Source organism: Columba livia, chromosome 7 (assembly GCF_036013475.1).
Source record: "Columba livia isolate bColLiv1 breed racing homer chromosome 7, bColLiv1.pat.W.v2, whole genome shotgun sequence".
Taxonomy (NCBI): domain Eukaryota; kingdom Metazoa; phylum Chordata; class Aves; order Columbiformes; family Columbidae; genus Columba; species Columba livia.
This window is the reverse complement of record NC_088608.1, coordinates 30717082-30732634: the sequence shown is the minus strand read 5'-3', so window position 1 is coordinate 30732634 and position 15553 is coordinate 30717082. Positions and strand designations below refer to the sequence as shown.

General features: G+C 42.4%; 1 protein-coding gene across 50 annotated transcripts in view; it reads right to left on the bottom strand.

Moving 5' to 3' along the window:
• The window catches only part of MAP2 (microtubule associated protein 2), a 226947-nt gene that overhangs the window by 128694 nt on the left and 82700 nt on the right, over positions 1-15553 (bottom strand). For 40 of the 50 annotated variants that reach the window (XM_065068994.1, XM_065068995.1, XM_065069003.1 and 37 more), the window contains one exon: positions 5618-5683. The gene's annotated coding sequence lies outside the window, so the exon portion shown is untranslated. Of the gene's footprint in view, positions 1-5617; positions 5684-6032; positions 6505-15553 lie in introns of those variants that run through there. The other 10 variants (XM_065069008.1, XM_065069034.1, XM_065069020.1 and 7 more) reach the window with 6 other exon arrangements.

Sequence of the window (15553 nt, the reverse complement as noted above, 5' to 3'; positions counted from 1 at the left end):
TCTCAGTTTCAAATATTTAAAACAACAGCAGGGGAATTTGGAAAGACCACAGTGGGAAGAGAGGCTTCTAACCTTATGAAACTCCAAATTAACTCCATGGACATCTTATCTTGGAAATCATCAGTGCAGAAATGCCAATAAAACCTTATTGCTCTTCCTGACACACACACAGCAGTTATAAAATACAGTTGCAGGAAAGTAACAGTCACTAGCCCATGCACTGCTGCAGAACTACACATGGTGCCTGACAGCAGGCTGACTGACACTACTGCCTGGCAGCATAAGAACACACTGAGCAGGTGAACAGTGCTTCTTGCTACTTAACAGAAGTAGGTGCTTTCCCCAGTGGAAAAATGAGATGTCGCTTTAGCAGGATTTCCTCTGTGCTGCACCACCTCTGCAGTGGACTGTGCTGCCCCGTACATGGAGTCAGCAGGGATCTGTCAAGCAACTTTTCAGAGAGATGAGTTGTAGACTTGTTCCCATGTCTGTAACTCAAACACCAGAGATGAGGAAGGAGAGGATGTCCCACACGCAAGTCCCCAGAGCTGTCACATGTACCTTTCTCTCCCTAGCCAAACTCAGGGCTATGGATTCCACCACAAGATGAAGTTTTTCAGTATTAAATGCTACGATGCTGAGCAGCACAGTGCTGAGGTCCCTTTCAGCATGCGGATGGAAGCGACTTAGGAACCACAGAGACACAGGCACCGAACAACATGAGGAGTTTTATAATGATATTTAAAAACGCAGGTCTGTGATCTCTCCCTCGCTGCTCTATACTTCTGTCTCTAGCAGTCATGAACCTCTTCCCCTTGATGATGAAAAGGCTTAAAGAAAGGCACTTTCTCAAATGTGACTCATTTTCTTTTAGCCAATTAAGGCATACATTTGTATTTTTTAAGGGCAAATATACTCACAAAGCAAGGAAAAGAAAAGATGAACCCAATTTACTAACCACACATACTGAAAAACCACCTTATCGCAAGAAGCAGGATGACTCAGAAAACAAACGTAAATAGCTTCTGTGATTTAGCACTGACTGACACCCAATGTATTAAAATAAATTGCCCATGATTTCTCACAAGTTCCATGCTAATGCACTCCATAAAATGTCAGTGAAAATGCAGCAGTGCATAACTATCTAGAGGCTTCACTTGGTGGCAAATAATACAATTAATTGTCCCCTGACCAGGACAGGGAAAAGCAGTTAATCTGCATCTCCAGCCTTTCGGGGAATGTTCCAGGTTTGTAAAGCATGAGTCAGCAGCACTCCTGCTATGGAGGTTTGTTTCCCTAGCATGCTACTGGCAACACAGCCTCTTCTGGCCTTCCCAGCTTTGGTATGCCAGTGTAAGTACCCGTCAGGAAACAGCCACCTTTTCTATAAAACAGGACAGATTAATTGATTGTCATTTATTCATTATTATGTTAAAAGCCATCGCAGACCTGTACGATCACAATATAATTCTATACAGCAAAGAGCTGCACGGAAAGAAAGAGTTAAGTTGATGGGCGAACACAGGAGAAATCCAGTACTTTACTAAATGTATAACCACCTTTTTATTGGCACTGCTACTACCATAATGCCATAACCACCTTTGTTACTGCAGCCAAGACAAAAGCCACCATACTAAGTCTCATGATCAAATCTTGCACATCTGCAGCTTCCTCTAATCCAGGACCTCAATCATTTTGCAAAGCTGATGAATACCCCTACTGAGGAGTACATTGGCATTTGTCTGTTTTACAGACAAAGAAAATAAGGAAGAGCAGGAACACACAAGCTCTCAGAAATGAATCTGGCAGCTTACAGCCCTTCACAGGAACTATGGGCCTGTACCTAAACACTTCCTTCAGTTGAGGCCACGTGAACTGAACTCCTGGTCCAGTTCATCCTGCATTGCATTTCTGAGCTTTGATGGTTATTGTCTTGACAGGTTATACACAGTCCTTCCCAAAGTTACTAAGCAAAACTTCTGTTAACTAACTGTCCCTAACATTTAAACATAGATCAACAAAGAGGGAAGGACAGAAACATATTTTCTTCCTAGAAACAAAAGACAAAGCAGAAATGAGTCCTCCCTTTCCCCAAATGTAGCAAACACTGACATAACCCCATCACTTGCTGCCTCTGATCTTCCAGGCAGACAGTACATGCATTTGATGGCCAACCAGCACCCCAGAGCCGCTCTAGCATACGCTGTGTCCTGTCCAGCTGACAGCACATGGCCACAGAGAAACTGGGATACTCTGGTGCAAAGGTAATGGAAGATGTGGTAGGGGAGTAGAGGTACACAAGACATAAACCCATAGGAAAACAACTTCCATCAGGACCACAACACATTAGCTCCAGCCTTACTCACAGAAAACCAGATTTATATGGATTACATTCCCCCTAGCTAAGAATTAACGGATGACTTGCAGCCTGCTTTGGTGCAGAAGCAGAGATAAGAGTCTTCCTACAAATCACATTAAAACAGATATCCAAGTAGAAGAGACAAACCTGAAAGTGACCACCCTCAACATCCCAAATGAAAGGAAAGCCGTAACAGGTGACTCTTATTTACCACTGAAAAAATTGACTTGGAGGTAGTTTCTCTAATCACTAAAACAGCAGGAAAATCTTCACTGAGAATTCTTCATCAAGCACAAAACACAAATCAACAGGAAGGTCAGCACCATTAATTCTGATGCTCAAAAAACCAACTTGCTCCAGGTACTCATAGGACAAGACAACATTAACTCTGGTGATCTAATCCTCGTAAACAAATGGAGGATGTTGAAACCCAGCCTAAAACAACCATAAAGCAAACCCCTTCATTATGTCCTTTGCACATGCTAAGAGAAAGCCTGTCTAACCAGGGGGGTTTAAGAAAATGGATGATGATCTCAGGACAGAGGCAACCACATGTGCCCAAGCTCTGTCCTCATGCTGCTTCTGATAAGAGAGCCCTGGGCAGGAGCTGACACTCCACGTAGCTTTTGAACACCTTTGGCGCATTGGGTCACCATCTCATTCGTCTAAATGAAGGCAAGTGCCAAACAACATGTCATTCTGGGTGCATGCCCCGGAGTCCACAAACTGTAATCCAACACACCTCATTGCCACCGCACGCTTTGCCTTCTCTTGCCTTTTTCTATCAGCTAACAAAATGTTTCTCTTTTGGTATTCCAAGCCACCCTATGCTACCACTGCAGCCATAGGATTTTTAAGTCTTGTCAATCTAGAATTAGCTGTCTCTAAACTAAGTGCCCCTTATTGCTACTTCAATAAATTGTATGAAATAATTTCCATTTTTGCCAGCATAACTTCTTGTTTTCTTCTTTGTAGCCAGAAGAAACAATTTGTAACATGAATCTTAAAAACCCAGATCAAAAGAGGAGGTCAAAATAAACGAAAAGTCAGAGGTTTACGAAAAATATAGGTCTTGTTTATTCTAAAAATAATTTTTAAAAAGTCTTCTCACCAACTCTGATTTATTAGCAAATAGGTGACAATCTTCTTTCTTTTTGGGAGACCATAAGAATTCTGATAAGTTGCTGTGCCCAGGAGATAAGAGACATCTCCACAGAAGATGAAAACCATTCATCTGAGGGGATCACATTGTCAAAAAATTTGACTCATTACCACTGATACTGTAAACACTAGGCAGTTCTACTCCTCCGCTAACAATGCCATCACTTCTATTTGTGAGACATCCTTTCTGTCCCCTTCTCCAGCACTGCAGTAAAACCTTGGATTTTGACATCAAGCCCAGCAAGCGGGGTTAGTCCTTGAGACAGAGTTTGCAAAACATTAATGAAATCAGAATGAGACTGCAGTTTGGCTTGTTGCCCTTGGATAATGGAAGTGAAATTTCAAGTAGAAGAGAAGGGACTTGCTCATACCTAAAAACAGATTGGGGGATGTGTTTTTCAAGAATTGAAGCATTTTATACACTATTTACTTCAGGTTTTTCTATTTCAATGAGTCTAGTGATAATTGATACCAGCAGGAAATAGTATTAAAAGCAACTAAGAAAAACTAACAAGTGAAGCATTCCTTTAAAGAATTTTATTTAGCCAGGAAAACCTATTAGGTAAGAATCCTTCAGCCAAAGAGAAAATACAAGGGCTACGAGAACAGAAAGACATGTAGAAGAGAAAACTATGAATAGAATTGTACATCAGAAAAACAGGAGAGAAAATATCCTGGAAAATTCACAAATGCTTTACCCTAGGAAACAGCGCCTAACAATCAGCCCTAGCAATTTATTGCAATGAAACTGATGATTCCCCACATTTCCAAGGGCTGCAATGCTGCTAGCAGTGACCCACATCCTTGCCAGCTCCGACCTTCTGGCTTGGGGTTCCTGCCTGTCTGGGCACCCAGGCTGGCCTTTTCAGGAGACCAGGCTTTCTCACAGAGTTATCATTACACCTGGTTTACCCAGGCTAGAAACATAGCTGTCTTGCCTGAACAATTTCTCACCTTTTTTATTCTGGCTTTCAAAAGGCACCCTGAAACTTCAGACTAAAGAAACATGCAGATTTTGATTGCTGCCCTACAAACACACATATTCCCTTCAGGTCTAAATGCAGAGCTAAGAAGTATGATCAGCTGTAGGACTGACAGAGTCTGGTTTGGAAGGTATTGGATGAGAACTGGTACCCAAGAAGTTAATGCTAGGTGGATAAACCTTTCCCTCTCGCCATCAAGGTGGAGGGAGCAAATTTTCAATCCTGCCTTTTTTTTTTTTTTTAAGGGTACAGTCCCTACTACAAATCAATGAGATCTGTATTCCTTAACACTTGACACATTTGAAAGACCAATACAAAGAAAGCCACCCACTGTTTTTTATTCAGCAGGGGTTTATCTCACTGTTTCCTTCACAGCATCAAAGGGTTAAGACATCTAAAGCCAAAAGATATTAGGGGGAAGAGGATAATAAACTACTTCTCTCGGGAACCAGCAATGACACTGTCAAAAAAACGTGGTCTGTTTGCTTCATTTTGATATGTAGAAATAATTTCTGAAGTGCCAGTGATATGTCAAAAAGCCATCAGACAGACACTCTTCCAGCACTGCCCCACCCTTCTGTGCATAGAAACGCCAAGCTGAGATTCTTGTGGCTTTTGGCAGCAGCAAATGGGTTAAAATAAGTTTCCTCCTCCATGAAAGTGATACAGTATGAAACCACCACTATGCGTTCTGCTGTGTGCTGTGATAGATCGTACCTGCTCTGAGCAAGCCAGTGAATTTTAACCCTGTTCTTGCTGATGCTAAAAATCAATATTAAGTCGACCACACATCCGATATGACAGGAGGCAGTTTTGCACCCTCACTATACTAACACAGGACAAAAGATAAGCACTCAGGTTTGTATCTCACCCTTTGGTAGCTGCAGCCGAAAGGACTAATTAAAAAGCTAGAGCATAAGCATACACATCAAAAATAACTTTATACTGCCTGCCAAGACAATTTGAAAATCAATGCAAAGCTACAACAAAACATAGTTGGAAAAATGAAGAATAACATTGTTTAAACAACAACAACAGTAAAGAACAGCCCACACCCTGTACCACAGTCATTTCTACATTCTCAAAATCACATTCAAAAATAGAGGTATCCTACCTTTTTGATCTGTGAACAGGAAGATTCCAATCAGTGTGTCACGTCCAAGACTATATAGTGAAGAATCTGTTCATATAAAACAAAGGTGGAGAAAAAAAACTGAAAATACTTGATTTTTCTAAAAACCAGCTTTCAGTTATGAGAAAAGTTATTTTTCTATTATACAAAAACACAGATGCATAAATATATCCATACAAATATGTGTGTATGCATCTAATATACACTACGTATGCAAATATATTTATAAACAAAAGCACTGAAGTTTATTACCTATCTATTTTAATTCATCCAGTGTGCACTGCTACAGAATTTAATCTAGAGCAGAATAAATCCAAAAAGCTACAGCATAAAGGTATAACTCTTTCAAATCCTCAACAAGCAAACAAAGCTGACATTTTTAAATGAAAATTATTACCAGCTCATATGCTGCCATACCACAAAATCCTATCCTTAAATAACTGCTGCATAATCATTCTCCTGGAGTGTTGTTATCCATCGGCTCACTGCCTATCTCCAGACAGACGCAGTCTGCAAGCCACCAGCTTGTATCTACCATGTGTACGTCAGGAAAAGGAAAACTGCAAATTAGAAGTCATCCCCGCAGTGGTGAAAAGGAAAAGAGGGTGAGTGGGAGAGGAAGAGGGAGTTCACTGGCCACAGAAATTTCGAGAATGATGACAAACCAGCCAGCTCCGCCATCATTCACTTACAATAGGATGCTGCACCTCACGGCTGCTGAAGCAGTTTGTCAAGGGGTTGCTGATATCAAATGCCTGAGAGGCATTTTAATTGCATCCAACCAAGTGTGTCCCCAGGAACCGGGCCTTTAATCCTATGAATATCATCAACTGTTTTCTTTTGTGCTGCTGCCAAACAGACACAGGCACGCACTGCACACAGGCAGCAGCACACCCGGTTTCCACTGCGATGCCGATCCAAATCCTAAACAGGTTTTACGGATGGTACACGCTGAAAAGGAGGTCTTGAGGGATTTAGCATTTTCTGCATTACGGATTAGGAGGGTGATTCGCTCTCCCCCTTTATTTTTCTATCTAGTGTTTCTGCTCACGTGTTGGAACCAGCTTTTCTACGCTGTTATTTGAGACTTGCATTTGCTTATTCACACCAATGGGAACATACAGAAGTGCTGCAGGACTGTAGGGACAAGCGGGGACCCTTCAGGACTAATACAACAGAGAAACAGAGCTCCCTGCACGGCAATTTTACTGCCACTATTCAGACATTGTGTCTGCCTCCATCTCACCTCCCTATTCCTAGGCTTTCTCCAGAACAACATTAATCTGAGCAGGACAAGGGACCTGTGAATTTTGAAATCACCCAGTGTTCTGGGAAGAGATACAGCACGACTGGTGAAGGGCAGCAGAGAAGGGGTAGAGTAACATAAAGGAATTAAACAAACAAAAGAAAAGTGAGAAGAACTTGAAAGATGAACTGGTGTGTTTTCAAGCATTGTTAAGTTCCTAATGAAAATGGCATAAGAAGCAATGGACCAGTCAAGAGAAACTAACAAGCCCAACCACACTCTTAAGGGCTGAAGACAAGCTTAAATTTCTCTGCAGTCAGGACACACAAGCCAACTAGGTCTACTTCCCAACAGCAAGATGCTATTTCTCTGCCCTGTGACAGTGAAGCCCTTGAGAGAGAGGATGTCAACAGGAGAAGGAAACATCTACCACAAATTTTGGGAGAGATCCAACAAACTCCATTTACCTTCAAGAGGGACAACAGGCTTGCAGGAAGGAGTAACAAATCTCCCATGGATTTTCAGGACTTCTCTCCCAAAACTTTGGGGGTGGGGGGCTGCAAAGGGAATCAATTCCCTTTTGCCTTCCCGCACAACCACAACAAGGTGACTTTTCACATATCTATCAAACTTTGCATCAATCAGAAGTTCCATTGTAATTGCTATAAACAGATTCTAGGGCCTTTAAGCACCTGTCCTGACCTGTCAGTTTCTCCCCAATCTCTATATCACCACAGCAGTGAGGAGGATGAGGAAATGGAGGAAGGTAACCCCCAGAGACAGCCTGTATGGGACAAGGATGATGGTGAAGCGGGTACCACGTGGCAGCAAAAAGGCCTTCAAAAAGAACAGGAAAAAAAACTAGCAAGAGCAGCACTAGCGCAATTCTTAGACCTTTCCTCAGAGAAAGACTCCTGTGACTCACAGGAAGGGGTGCCTGCTGCTGCCAAACCTCCCACTGCAGAGGCTCATCCTCTGCAGAAACCAAGGAAACTCTAATCCTACCCTTGTCTTCCTCAGCTCCACCATTTAACAGTTTGTGCTTGTTCACAGCATCACTACCATCTCTCAATTCTACAGCTCTCTTCCACAAGTCACTCTTCCCCTAAAGAAAACAGGAGCTCTTGGAAGTCCCAGAAACACCATGTAGTGGGGATGGCAGAGGTGTAGGAAGAAGTCCTGAAAATTGTCCTGTAATTTCTCTTAGATGTTCCTGACAGACCTCACATGGTTCACAATGGACTGACACATATCGCCAGACTGTGTCTTAGATGCTGGAGCCCATGGCTGAATCTTCAACCGGCCACTCAAACTGCCTTCACTCTGCCCATGCAAGTATTGCCAGGGGTGCAAACTGCCAAATGGCCCATGGCAAATGCTTTTTTTTCATGAAATAGTGTGAATAAGAGATACTCTTAACGATCAAGTTTGTTCTGGCTGCTCTGTGATACATCTTTTCATATTCCTATAAAAGTATTTCTGACAACACAAAAGGCACAGGAGGAGACAGGGATGAAGAGCCTAATCCTGGTAGATGCTGGAACACAGAGAACACTCAGCCCCATCTGAGATTTAACTTCATGTTTTCCTGGCCCAGCCGGGAAAGCAGGATCAAGCCACAAAGCAAATTCGTTACATAAAATTCACGTACCGCAACACAGTGAAACAGTAATGCTTGTGAGCAAAAAGAAAATAAAAACATTAGTAAGTTGAGAAGTCAAGGTCCTAGAAGTGTTTACATTCTGAAAGCATACTGTATAGCATGCATTTTCAGCACCTTACCTCTCAAAGAGAAAAAAATACATTTACAGTCTCAGCTAAGAATGTGGTGAGACTGTGACTGAAACCTGGTCTAACCTCTAAAAGATCTTGCATGTTCATGTGGGTTTTTCTCTTTAATTCTGACATTCATGCAAGACTTAGTTTCCTTACTGTACTGTAGCAGAGCTTAGAAAATCCAGCTGTACACTGGGTCCTTCTGTGCAACGTGCTGGGCAAAGCAGGAGACAGTTTCTATTATAACAGATTACTTAGAACAGCCAAAAGATGACAGAGGGTAGCAATTGAATCCCCTTATTTGCAGGACAGTGGAAAAAAAAAAAAAGAACAATTAAGGGGCTTGGGCTTGCCCAAGGTCACACACAACCTGTGCTGCCAAGTCAAGCTAGAAGACCCTCCCAGACTCTAAGCTTAAATTTTTTCCATCTAAACCACTGCCAAAATCTTGCAACCAGCTTTTAACAAAGGACTTGGGGGTTGGTTGCTTCTGCTTCTTTTTTAGCAAAGATTGGGCGAACATTTTACGCAATGCCTAAAATAGCGTCTAATATCATCAGTGATGTAGATTTAGAGGAATAAGCCTGCTGAACTGAAACTTCACCACTCTGGTAAAAATAGCCCTGGTACAGGGAATTTTCCTTTTATTCACTATTGTGTTATCACTTATAACAGTGCTGGGGATGGCTGCCTGCAGGAGAGGTTGAGAGGAGACAGATGCTTCACCAGACTCCGTAAATATTGCCTGTTCTTCTGCAGTAGTAATAAAAATCAGACTATCCTATTCTACCAGCCACTTGAGAGACAACCTTGCTTTTCTTTTTTTCCCTTCTTGAAAGGGGGAAATCAGAATAGAAACACATTAATGAATTCTGGAAAAGCACAGTAAGTATAGCACACTAGCTCTTCCACTAGGGCTACACGGCGAGGAAGGCTGAGGCTGGAGTCACCATCTGTATCTCTATAGTTACTGATAAGGGAGAGGATGAAGGGTAGGGAGGAGTTAGGAAAAGCTGCAGGCTGAGTTAGCAGCTCCTGTGGGTAGCGTGGTACAAAGAATTTCAAGGAAGGTTAGAAAGTTTCAGAATACAGGTGGAGCCCTGGTTTTGTTTTTAGTGTCAACCCCAAAGAACGAGTGTGCAAGAGCTGATCTACCCACCTCATGCATCCAACCCCTCCAGAGCCTTTTCAGTTGCACTATTTCCTTTACACCAGCAGTACCCCCAGCTTTCTATCCACAGCAGATTTCAACATCTTTACTGGATTTATCCGTCCTTCCCAGGCCACCAACAGAACAGGCCTGTACTGGTGACATTGCCCTTCCGAAAGCCCCCCCATCCCTTCATGCAGAGTATCACAGCCAGCTCTCTTGCACCCATTAACCCACCAGCTGATACAACATGGGCTTCTGTTACATAAACAAGCCGTCAAAACCCAGGCAAATTATGTCCTCGCTTTCCTCTATCTCAGCTTATTTGTTTTAAACCAGTCAGATATTTCAGGCATGATCTCTCTTTTGTGAATCCAAGCTGACTCTCCACAATTAAATAATAGATATGAGGAATACCTAGAAAGGGATCTCGATTCCATTTTGCTCTGTGCCAGCATGTCACTGAAATCAAGCTGGAAGAGGTAAGATATTCAAATTGTCCCAGGCCTGCTTTTCAGAACAACAAATTCTGCACAAAATGCTTTGAAGTTACCAAATAAATGCATTATTGGGATTTTCTCAGGAAATACTAGGTTTCTAGCTTAGGGACCATTGAGGATAAAAGAATAAGAAAACAAAATTCATGAAAGGTGTTTGTTAGCTCTCAAACCTTGTATGTATTTGTGGTATAGTTACTATCAACAGCTACAATGCAAGCTTTTTTATAATGATCCTGCAGTAAACCATCAGCTCTGCCCTGGGTACTGCATGTAAGGGGGAACAGCCCCATCTCATTGCTTCTGGGGTGCCAGTGTCAGTGACAGCTGGGCAAAATACTCCAAGCTCAAAATCCTTTCACAGAGGGAAAGCAATAGGTAAACAGATGATTGAGCAGTCAGACTCCAAATTTCAACATGGCAGAAGTAAATCTCCATCTTGGAGAACCACTGAAACATCACTAAACTCATCTGATGTGTCCCCATTGGTACAGCCTGCAACTGCCTTGTCACCAGTGAATTGGGCTCAATGATCTCTGCGCTGCCCCTGGAAGATGATTTCAAATTTTCAGGTAGTTCCTTGAGCTTGCAATATCAGAAATAATTGACAGCACCAACATTCCTGCAGAAACCGAGTCCATTTGAGAATGCCATGACTTTCCACAAAACCAGACTGCTGAACTGCACACATCCATGAGCACAATGTCTTCAGGGCCTGCGTGAAAAACCTGTGCAGTCAACATTTTATCATTAGGAGGCTCAAAGATTATACAAGCCAACACAAAGCTCCTCTCTGACAGTCCTGAGCCACTGAAGTGTCTGCAATCAATTCATTACTATTTTAAACAAGTAGGTAAAAGAGGTGGGTTTATTCTTCTTTTCCATTTTTATTTCATCTTTAATTCCACTCTCTGCAGGGAACTAAAATGCATAGTTTTGCACTACCACATAAAGTAGTAGCTGTAGTGTTATAGCCACAACAAGCTAAGGCCATAACAGAAGGCAAGTTTTCAGGGAATAGTATTTGCTCTTATCAGAGCAGTGCTGGTGCACACAGCAGTCAAAACATAAATGATCATTAATCCTCTGGTCTATCTAAAGATACTATTTTTTCCACAAATCCTCCCTCACACCAACAAGAGATAGAGGCAACTCCTCTGGCCACCCACAAGCACCGAGCCCTGTGAGGGACTCAGGATTCACAATGGCCCCTGAGATAGATTGAAGGATGAAGTTTTGTGAGTCTCTTAGAAAATGAGCTTTTTTCTGAATGAAAATTAAGAGTTAAAGTTGTCAGAAAAAGGCAAAGAGAGATGGACATAGTTAAAAATAATGCTTGTGGTGTTGCCTTGACTGTTACAAGGTAACCAACTGCTTTTTGTAATTTCAGTTCTCAAAATCCCCCTTGCCCCTACCTGTCTCTTTGCTCCAAAGCCTCCTTCCAGCTCTCTTCCAAATGCTGCTTCCTTCTCACCCCTTCTGTTCCATTTGTTTCCCACTCTTCCCCTTTTACTCTCCCTTCTTCATGCACCCTCCTTTTACCTTCCTCTTTCTGGCACCTCCTCCTAACAACCCTTGCTTCCCAACAGATAAAGGAGACAGAAAAGTCAAAGCCTGAACAACACGTGCTGCAGGACACCTGTTGAGCATGGTGTTACTTATTCTGCTTGCCTGCGCTAATCCTCCACAGCTTCACCCTGTCTTCAGGGGTAATTCTGCCCTTCGCTTGCTGCTTGCAGAGGAAAAGAAAGTGATTGCCCAACACACTCACAGAAATTCCTGCTTCAGAGAGATGCTTAAACCAGGCTCCTAAAGCTGTAGGAGCCAGACCCACCAGTTAATGCTGAAAACCATGGTCTGCTTTCCCATTACACCTCTGCCTGAACTGAGAGACGCTCCTGAGAACGTATCATGTTGCAGTTGATACCACCCAGTCCAACGCCACTCAGCCCCAAGTTAGCCACAGGTGCTCTGGTAGCCCTTATGTACACACCGCCCTCATGCTGCTGGGTGTCCCTGCGAAAGCCTGCCCTGCCATGTGCATCTTAGAGACACAGTATTTCTCCATCTATCACACAGCTCATGACTAAGAAAATACTGCACCTACAAACCCTATCACTTCTTCTCATCTCTTCCATCTCTCTTGGCCTACTAGCGAGGTGACGAATTAAGACAAAAAACTTGCTTACAGTAAAATATCACAGCTACTGTGACAGATCTTATTCAAATGTCAGTTTGTACTTCACTTAACCATGTAACCTAATGGTTTTCAATTAACTGTCACATCATACCTCATCACAGAAGCTTTAGTTATTCTGTATTAAATTTATAAATAAAATATTTTAAACTCATGAATCATTTGTTGAATCAGATTTTGCTTGACATGCAATTAAAACATAGATTCTGAGCTGGCATGGCCTTACACATATATAAAGCAATCACTGCAATGGAAAAAACACAAATTTATCTGTTTTGACTAATTATAGGATTCAGGCAGCATTTAAATTTAAATTCTGTTTATATAGGACAATGTGTAAGCAAACATTTAAGTTCTGTTTCAGTCAACAGGACATTGACACATAGTGAAATGCAGTACTGAAAATAGAGGTTTTCCTGAAATGCGTCTGGATCTGTGACCCCTTTCAGAGAAAAAGTATTTGCCCTTTAATTTTTATAAGTCAATTTAAAGATTAACCTTTTTTTTTTCAGAGATATCTTCCCTAACAGATAAATGCTGTCTTCCTAAAAGCTGCCAGCTAGCTATTTTCTCCTATGTCCACACCTTCCTTCAAGAAATTGTTTAAAAAATTGGCTAGCCCTAACAACTCACTGTTTTTCCTCGATAGCAAAACCAACCAGACACATAATATGAATTGCAGTAACATGTAGTAACATGCAGCTGAATTGGTTTGAACAGCTTCTCACTTCACACTGCTTTATGTAAGGAAGGCGGTCAGGCAGAAACCCATGGAAGAGCTGCTGGCAGCTGAGCTGCACAGAGGGGAAGCAACTGTGTCCTCACTGCAACGGGGAGACAACAAAAGCTGCCTCATGAGAACGCTGCTGACCAGTCAGCCTGACCCACATGGGCACTGATGTGACACTGTGCCAGCATGATGCAACAGCTTGTTCCCTCTTCACACGGGTATCCAGGTCCCTTGCGTGGAGATGAGCCTGTGCAATAGCTGTCCTTCACAGACTGCAGATTTCCAGTAAAACCAACCATAAGTAATAGCCACTTGGACCTCTAAGACAAAGCCCAGCTAAAATCACCACAAGCCCTTCTTTGACTTCAGTGCATTTGGATCAGAACTTGGATTTCACGCACACTCTTGAAGCACTTCAGATAAAGGCTGATAAAGGATAAAAGACAAGGAGGGCTGGCAGTGTGTGCACTGCCTGTGACATGTCCTCTTTGCAGAGGACACAATTGCAAAGGGCTTCTTAATGGATTTTGACTGTTGCATTTACTGTGAAATGAGCATAGCAGATACTGTAGGCTAATTCATTAGCTACTTGCGATTGATTCTTGTTTGCATCACCATAAAAGCAGTGTGCCTGTGGTTAACATAATGATCCCTATTGCCTCTTTGCTTACACACACTGAAGTCAGCCACAGCTCCACTGAGTCCACAGCAGTGGCTACATCAAGACTGAAATGGGTTTAACGACTGGGACTTGGATTGGGTAACCTAAACATAGGTTTCATTCACCCTGGTCTCACAGCGCTGTCCAAAATGATTTTTAAGCTCTTTGTACATGAGAATTACTCCCCTTATCTCTACCGGGTCGTTGCCTTGAGGGTGAAAAGCAGCAGCTGTTTAACAGCGCTCAGTTACGCTGCCCATGAGCTCCGGGTATGCAGCGAAGCATGCCACATCCAATTGCCATCACCAGGGAGACTTTTGGGAGGTGTAACACGATTATAGTCAAATCTGGTTTATCAGAACGGGATGGAAGACAAGAAAGTCATTAGGCAAAATGGAATTTTGGATAAATGAAGGACCTTGGAACTTGTCTGATACACCTCAAGGGACATGACCTTCTTTTAGATTATGTACTTTGATCAATGGCATTTTAGATGTCAGGCCCAAACAGCAGCACTGCCAGTGAGTCGGGGAACCTCTGCTGTTTGAAGAACTGCCATGGGAATTCTTGCTACATAAGCCATGAGGACACTGGTTTACACTGTATTCAAAGGCTGGCACTGTTCAGCAGAGGAGTGACCCCACAGAACACTGGGGCACAGATCAATATGTGGTCTGGAATTAAAAGGGGAGAAGGCAGAGGTGACGACAGAGAGGGAAGTTGCTGGTCATGGCTCCTCTACCATCCTACCTGGGTTTATTTGAAAAATCTCCATTCAGATTGGCAGGCAACAGAAGAAAGCACAGACAGCTCAAAAGACAAGGGTTTATGCTCTGTGCAAGGCTCCCAAGATGCACAAAACCAGAAAGGAAAGACAGAAGTAAGAGAGTTTAGCAGCTTTAACAACAAACTCTACCAGTACAGAGGAAGAATATACTAAGCTTTTTAAGAGCCTGAACACTCCAAAATCAGACAAAAACCAGAGACAAATATCATGTAACTAAGGGACAGCAAAAGCACAGGAATACAATCAGAAAAGCTAGGGAACAAAACGAATTACAATCAGCAAGGAACATAAAAAGCAACCAAAAACGGTTCAACACAATCTGAAAAGCAGACAGAGCAAGTCATGGTTCAGCAGAGAGGCACAGCAAAGATGATGCACAAAAGGGTACAGTTCAACATATTCAAGATATGCTTCAACTTCCACAAGCAAGATGAATAGTGAGCAAATACTGCATGTAATTAATTTTAAAAAGAAGCAAAACCTCAGGTCAGAATAGGAAAGAGCAGCTTAAGAAACACTCAAAACAAGATAGATGCAGCTCAGCAAATTCTGAGTCCTCCCTGACTCAACAAGAGCATTTAAGGTTTCAGAACAGATCCCAGAGAAGATCAAACATCACACTCTCTCCTGAAAGGAGGCCGTGGGAAATTGCAAACCAGTCAGTTAAACCTCATCCTGGCAAATATTTTGGAAAAAAATAAACAAGTAGTTTACAAGCACCTACAAGACAAGGCCATGACTGAAAAAATAATGCTGGCAATTTGTATTTGTCCGTGACAAATCCCAGCAAATTAATCTCATTCCCTACTGATTTTGCATTTACAAAATGTGAGTTTGACCCCAACTTGGGATGAGCTTGCCACACTTGAGAAAG